We start from the raw sequence: 7,016 nt of genomic DNA on the forward strand, positions 1-7,016 counted from the left end.
CACAAATAGACACAGAGACGCACACAGACAGGCACATACACACAGACACACACACACACAGGCACACAGACAGACACACACAGAGACACACACACAGGCAGACTCACACACACATATGCACAGAGACACACACACACAGACAGGCACACACACACAGACACCCACACACAGACACCCACACACAGACAGGCAGACTCATACACACAGACACACACACATAGACACAGAGACACACAGACAGGCACACACACACAGACACAGAGACAGACACACACACACACAGACACACACACACAGGCAGACTCACACACACATATGCAGACAGACACACTCACAGACACACACACACAGGCAGACTCACACGCACATATGCAGACAGACACACTCACAGACACACACACACACAGACACACTTGACAGACACCCACCCACACCCCCACAGACATACACGCAGACCCACACACACACACACACAGACAGAGACACAGACACACACCCACACATACACAGGCACACACACACACACAGACACACACACTGGCAGACTCACACACACATAGACACAGAGACACACACACACACAGACACACAGGCAGGCACACACACACAGACACCCACACACAGACACACACATACACACACACACATAGACACAGAGACACCCACACACACAGACACAGAGACACACACACAGAGACACACACATACACAGACACACACACACACTGACACAGAGACATATACAGACACACACGCACAGACACATACGCACACATTCACAGACACAGAGACACACACACAGACACAGAGACACACACACACAGAGTCCCACACAGATGCACACACACAGAGGAACACACACACAGACACAGACACACATACACAGACACACGCACACACAGACACACGCACACAGACACACACACAGACAGACACAGAGACACACACACACAGACACAAACACACACATGCAGACCCACACACACACACAGACACACACACAGACACACGCACACACAGACACACACACACACACAGGGACATACACACACAGACACACAGGGACACACACACAGACACACACACATACACAGACACACACACACGCACCCGCACACACACACACGCACCCGCACAAAGAACAATGAACAATGAAATGTACAGCACAGGAACAGGCCCTCCGGTCTCCCCTCAAACTCCTTAGTTCCAGTGAGAACAAACCGAGTTTATTCAACCGCTCCTCATAGCTAATGCCCTCCATACCAGGCAACATCCTGGTAAATCTCTTCTGCACCCTCTCTAAAGCCTCCACATCCTTCTGGTAGTGTGGCGACCAGAATTGAACACTATACTCCAAGTGTGGCCTAACTAAGGTTCTATACAGCTGCAACAGGACTTGCCAATTCTTATACTCAATGCCCCGGCCGATGAAGGCAAGCATGCCGTATGCCTTCTTGACTACCTTCTCCACCTGTGTTGCCCCTTTCAGTGACCTGTGGACCTGTACTCCTAGATCTCTTTGACTTTCAATACTCTTGAGGGTTCTACCATTCACTGTATATTCCCTACCTGCATTAGACCTTCCAAAATGCATTACCTCACATTTGTCCGGATTAAACTCCACCTGCCGTCTCTCCGCCCAAGTCTCCAAACAATCTAAATCCTGCTGTATCCTCTGACAGTCCTCATCGCTATCCGCAATTCCACCAACCTTTGTGTCGTCTGCAAACTTACTAATCAGACCAGTTACATTTTCCTCCAAATCATTTATATATACTACAAACAGCAAAGGTCCCAGCACTGATCCTTGTGGAACACCACTGGTCACAGCCCTCCAATTAGAAAAGCATCCTTCCATTGCTACTCTCTGCCTTCTATGACCTAGCCAGTTCTGTATCCACCTTGCCAGCTCACCCCTGATCCCGTGTGACTTCACCTTTTGTACTAGTCTACCATGAGGGACCTTGTCAAAAGCCTTACTGAAGTCCATATAGACAACATCCACTGCCCTACCTGCATCAATCATCTTTGTGACCTCCTCGAAAAACTCTATCAAGTTAGTGAGACACGACCTCCCCTTCACAAAACCGTGCTGCCTCTCACTAATACGTCCATTTGCTTCCAAATGGGAGTAGATCCTGTCTCGAAGAATTCTCTCCAGTAATTTCCCTACCACTGAAGTAAGGCTCACCGGCCTGTAGTTCCCTGGATTATCCTTGCTACCCTTCTGAAACAGAGGAACAACATTGGCTATTCTCCAGTCCTCCGGGACATCCCCTGAAGACAGCGAGGATCCAAAGATTTCTGTCAAGGCCTCAGCAATTTCCTCTCCAGCCTCCTTCAGTATTCTGGGGTAGATCCCATCAGGCCCCGGGGACTTATCTACCTTAATATTTTTTAAGACACCCAACACCTCGTCTTTTTGGATCTCAATGTGACCCAGGCTATTTACACCCCCTTCTCCAGACTCAACATCTACCAATTCCTTCTCTTTGGTGAATACTGATGCAAAGTATTCATTTAGTACCTCGCCCATTTCCTCTGGCTCCACACATAGATTCCCTTGCCTATCCTTCAGTGGGCCAACCCTTTCCCTGGCTACCCTCTTGCTTTTTATGTACGTGTAAAAAGCCTTGGGATTTTCCTTAACCCTATTTGCCAATGACTTTTCGTGACCCCCTTCTAGCCCTCCTGACTCCTTGCTTAAGTTCCTTCCTACTTTCCTTATATTCCACACAGGCTTCGCCTGTTCCCAGCCTTTTAGCCCTGACAAATGCCTCCTTTTTCTTTTTGACGAGGCCTACAATATCTCTCGTTATCCAAGGTTCCCGAAAATTGCCGTATTTATCCTTCTTCCTCACAGGAACATGCCGGTCCTGAATTCCTTTCAACTGACACTTGAAAGGCTCCCACATGTCAGATGTTGATTTGCCCTCAAACATCCGCCCCCAATCTATGTTCTTCAGTTCCCGCCTAATATTGTTATAATTAGCCTTCCCCCAATTTAGCACATTCATCCTAGGACCACTCTTATCCTTGTCCACCAGTACTTTAAAACTTACTGAATTGTGGTCACTGTTCCCGAAATGCTCCCCTACTGAAACATCTACCACCTGGCCGGGCTCATTCCCCAATACCAGGTCCAGTACCGCCCCTTCCCTAGTTGGACTGTCTACATATTGTTTTAAGAAGCCCTCCTGGATGCTCCTTACAAACTCTGTCCCGTCTAAGCCCCTGGCACTAAGTGAGTCCCAGTCAATATTGGGGAAGTTGAAGTCTCCCACCACCACAACCCTGTTGTTTTTACTCTTTTCCAAAATCTGTCCACCTATCTGCTCATCTATCTCCCGCTGGCTGTTGGGAGACCTGTAGTAAACCCCCAACATTGTGACTGCACCCTTCTTATTCCTGATCTCTACCCATATAGCCTCACTGCCCTCTGAGGTGTCCTCCCGCAGTACAGCTGTGATATTCTCCCGAACCAGTAGCGCAACTCCGCCACCCCTTTTACATCCCCCTCTATCCCGCCTGAAACATCTAAATCCTGGAACGTTTAGCGGCCAATCCTGCCCTTCCCTCAACCAGGTCTCTGTAATGGCAACAACATCATAGTTCCAAGTACTAATCCAAGCTCTAAGTTCATCAGCCTTACCCGTAATACTTCTTGCATTAAAACATATGCACTTCAGGCCACCAGACCCGCTGTGTTCAGCAACTTCTCCCTGTCTGCTCTTCCTCAGAGCCATACTGTCCCTATTCCCTAGTTCTCCCTCAATGCTCTCACCTTCTGACCTATTGCTCCCGTGCCCACCCCCCTGCCATACTAGGTAAACCCTTCCGTGTGACACTTGCAAACCTCACGGCCAGGATATTTATGCCTCTCCAGTTTAGATGCAACCCGTCCTTATATAGGTCACACCTGCCCCGGAAGAGCTCCCAGTGGTCCAGATAACGGAAACCCTCCCTCCTACACCAGATGTTTAGCCACGTGTTTATCTGCTCTATCTTCCTATTTCTAGCCTCACTGGCACGTGGCACAGGGAGTAATCCCGAGATTACAACCCTAGAGGTCCTGTCTTTTAACTTTCTGCCTAGCTCCCTGAACTCCTGCTGCAGGACCTCATGCCCCTTCCTGCCTATGTCGTTAGTACCAATATGTACAACAACCTCTGCCTGTTTGCCCTCCCCCTTCAGGATGCCCTCTACCTGTTCAGAGACATCCTAGACCCAGGCACCAGGGAGGCAACATACCATCCTGGAGTCTCTTTCACATCCACAGAAGCACCTATCTGTGCCCCTGACTATAGAGTCCCCTATTACTATTACTCTTCTGCGCTTTGACCCTCCCTTCTGAACATCAGACCCAGCCGTGGTGCCACTGCTCTGGCTGCTGCTGTTTTCCCCTGATAGGCTATCCCCCCCGACAGTATCCAAAGGGGTATACCTGTTCGAGAGGGGGACAACCACAGGGGATTCCTGCACTGACTGCCTGCCCTTTCTGGTGGTCACCCATTTCTCTGCCTGCACCTTGGGTGTGACCACATTTATAGAACTGCGATCTATGACGCTTTCCGTCACCTGCATGCTCCTAAGTGCATCCAATTGCTGCTCCAACCGAACCATGCGGTCTGTGAGGAGCTCCAGTTGGGTGCACTTTCTGCAGATCAAGCCATCCGGGACGCTGGAAGCCTCCCGGACCTGCCACATCTCACAGTCAGAGCACAGCACCCCTCTAACTGACATTGCGTCAATTAATTAAAATTAAAATTAAAATTTGTCTTTTAAAAAAAATATTTTTAACAAAATTTCAAAGTTACTGTTAACTATCTGTTTCCTAGCACTAGATTTCTAATAGAAATGCGAAAGCTAAATATAGTACTCTCCGATCTCTGGCTTAGATACCCCTCTAAATTATAATTAAGTAAGTATGTTTAATTAGTTACCAATGCTTAATTTTTTTAATTTAGTGTAGATTCCCAACCAGCCACTCTGGCCACAGCTTTTCTGTGATGTCACTTCAGTTTCCCCCCGACACACACAATTTGAAAAAGGTATAAAAGTAAAAATGAGTAAAAATCACTTACTTACCTTCTTACCCTCTGAGTGTCTTAGATGTTCTCAGGTTCTCTCCCTGACAGAGACTGCTCCTCCTGCTCCGAACGGCCCGCCTCCCACACACACACTCTCCCCCACACACGCACCCGCACACACATCCACACACACACACACACAACGCTCACGCACACATGCTCGCAGGCACACTAACGCCCGTGCACACATGCTCCCGCACACACACATGCTCCCCCGCACACACACTCCCCCACACAAACGATCCCGCACACACACACATGCTCCCGCACACACACATGCTCCCGCACACACACATGCTCCCGCACACACACATGCTCCCGCACACACACATGCTCCCCCACACAAACGATCCCGCACACACACACATGCACCCCGCTCACACACACTCCGGCACACACACACACATGCTCCCGCACACACACGCTGCCCCCACACACGCTCCCGCACACACACACATGCACCCGCTCACACACACTCCGGCACACACACACACCCGCGCACACGCTCCCGCAAACACACACGCTTCTGCACACACACACACACACACTCCCGCACACACACACACGCTCTGGCACACACATGCTCCCGCACACATGCTCGCGCGCACAGGTGCGCACCCGCCCACACACACGCTCCCGCAAATACACACAAGCCCGCACAAACACACACGCACACACACCAGCACACACACACACGCACACACTCCCGCACACACACTCACACGCTCCCACACACACACACCCGCACAGACACGCGCTCATGCACACATGCTCGCACACACACACACGCACACACTCCCACGCTCGCGCGCACTCACACACAGCTCTAGCTCCCGAAACGCGCCCGATCGGAGACACAACATTCCATCCGGACTCACTCGCGCCTTCACTCACCTCCTGGTGCCACTTGACCTCGCAGAACACTCGCTCGAAGCACTCGTGCATGTAATTAAACTGGAGAGAGAGAGAGAGAGAGAGAGAGAACACGTCACCAGCGGCAGCTCACAAGTCCCCACGCAAATACGGGCGCACGTCACGAGAAGCGTAGCTGCAACGTGGCCGGGTCAGTAATCCGGGGCCTGGTTAACACCCCGGGACACGGACACACATTCGAATCTCCGTCACGCCATCCGGTGGAATTTAAACCCGATTAATAAAATCCGGAACTGGAAAAGCGAACGGCGGCCATGGCAACCGCCATCAATTCCCCCCCCCCCGCCCCCCGGTGCCCGCTGATGTCCCCTTTTAGGAAGGAAATCTGCCGTCCTCACCCCGGTCTGGCCTACAGGTGACTCCAGACCCTCCCTCCCCGCTCACACACACACACACACACACACAGCGCAAGGTGGTCGACCCTTACCGCACCCTCTATGGACAGGCCCGAGCGACACGCTGGGTTAAAGAGGATAATCCGAAACGGGCAGCAAACGCAGAGCCAGACCTGACCCCACGGGCCCACTGTCAGAGGACTTGGGGAGTGGGAGAGGGGGCTCTCCCCGGAGTCCTGCAGCGGCATTTATCGCACAAGCTGATTGTCGCGTTGCTGTTAGCGACAGATTCCTGTCGGCAACCTGGCAGCCGGATTTGCTCAGCGTTACGACAGTGCGGCACACCCTCAGCACTGACCCTCCGACAGTGCGGCACTCCCTCAGTACTGACCCCCCGACAGTGCAGCGCTCCCTCAGCACTGACCCTCCCACAGTGCGGCGCTCCCTCAGCACTGACCCTCCCACAGTGCGGCGCTCCCTCAGTACTGACCCTCCCACAGTGCGGCGCTCCCTCAGCACTGACCCTCCCACAGTGCGGTGCTCCCTCAGTACTGACCCTCCCACAGTGCGGTGCTCCCTCAGTACTGACCCCTCCCACAGTGCGGCGCTCCCTCAGCACTGACCCTCCCACAGTGCGGCGCTCCCTCAGCACTGACCC

General features: G+C 51.9%; 1 long non-coding RNA gene across 1 annotated transcript in view; it reads right to left on the reverse strand.

The window, feature by feature from the left end:
• The window catches only part of LOC140402917 (uncharacterized), an 18,721-nt gene extending 12,666 nt beyond the window's left edge, over window positions 1–6,055 (reverse strand). The window contains exon 1 of the long non-coding RNA XR_011938189.1: window positions 5,985–6,055. This is a non-coding gene — a long non-coding RNA (uncharacterized lncRNA). The remainder of the gene's footprint in view (window positions 1–5,984) is intronic.
• Window positions 6,056–7,016: the final 961 nt, after the last annotated feature.

Source organism: Scyliorhinus torazame, chromosome 26, assembly GCF_047496885.1.
Source record: "Scyliorhinus torazame isolate Kashiwa2021f chromosome 26, sScyTor2.1, whole genome shotgun sequence".
Taxonomy (NCBI): Eukaryota; Metazoa; Chordata; class Chondrichthyes; order Carcharhiniformes; family Scyliorhinidae; genus Scyliorhinus; species Scyliorhinus torazame.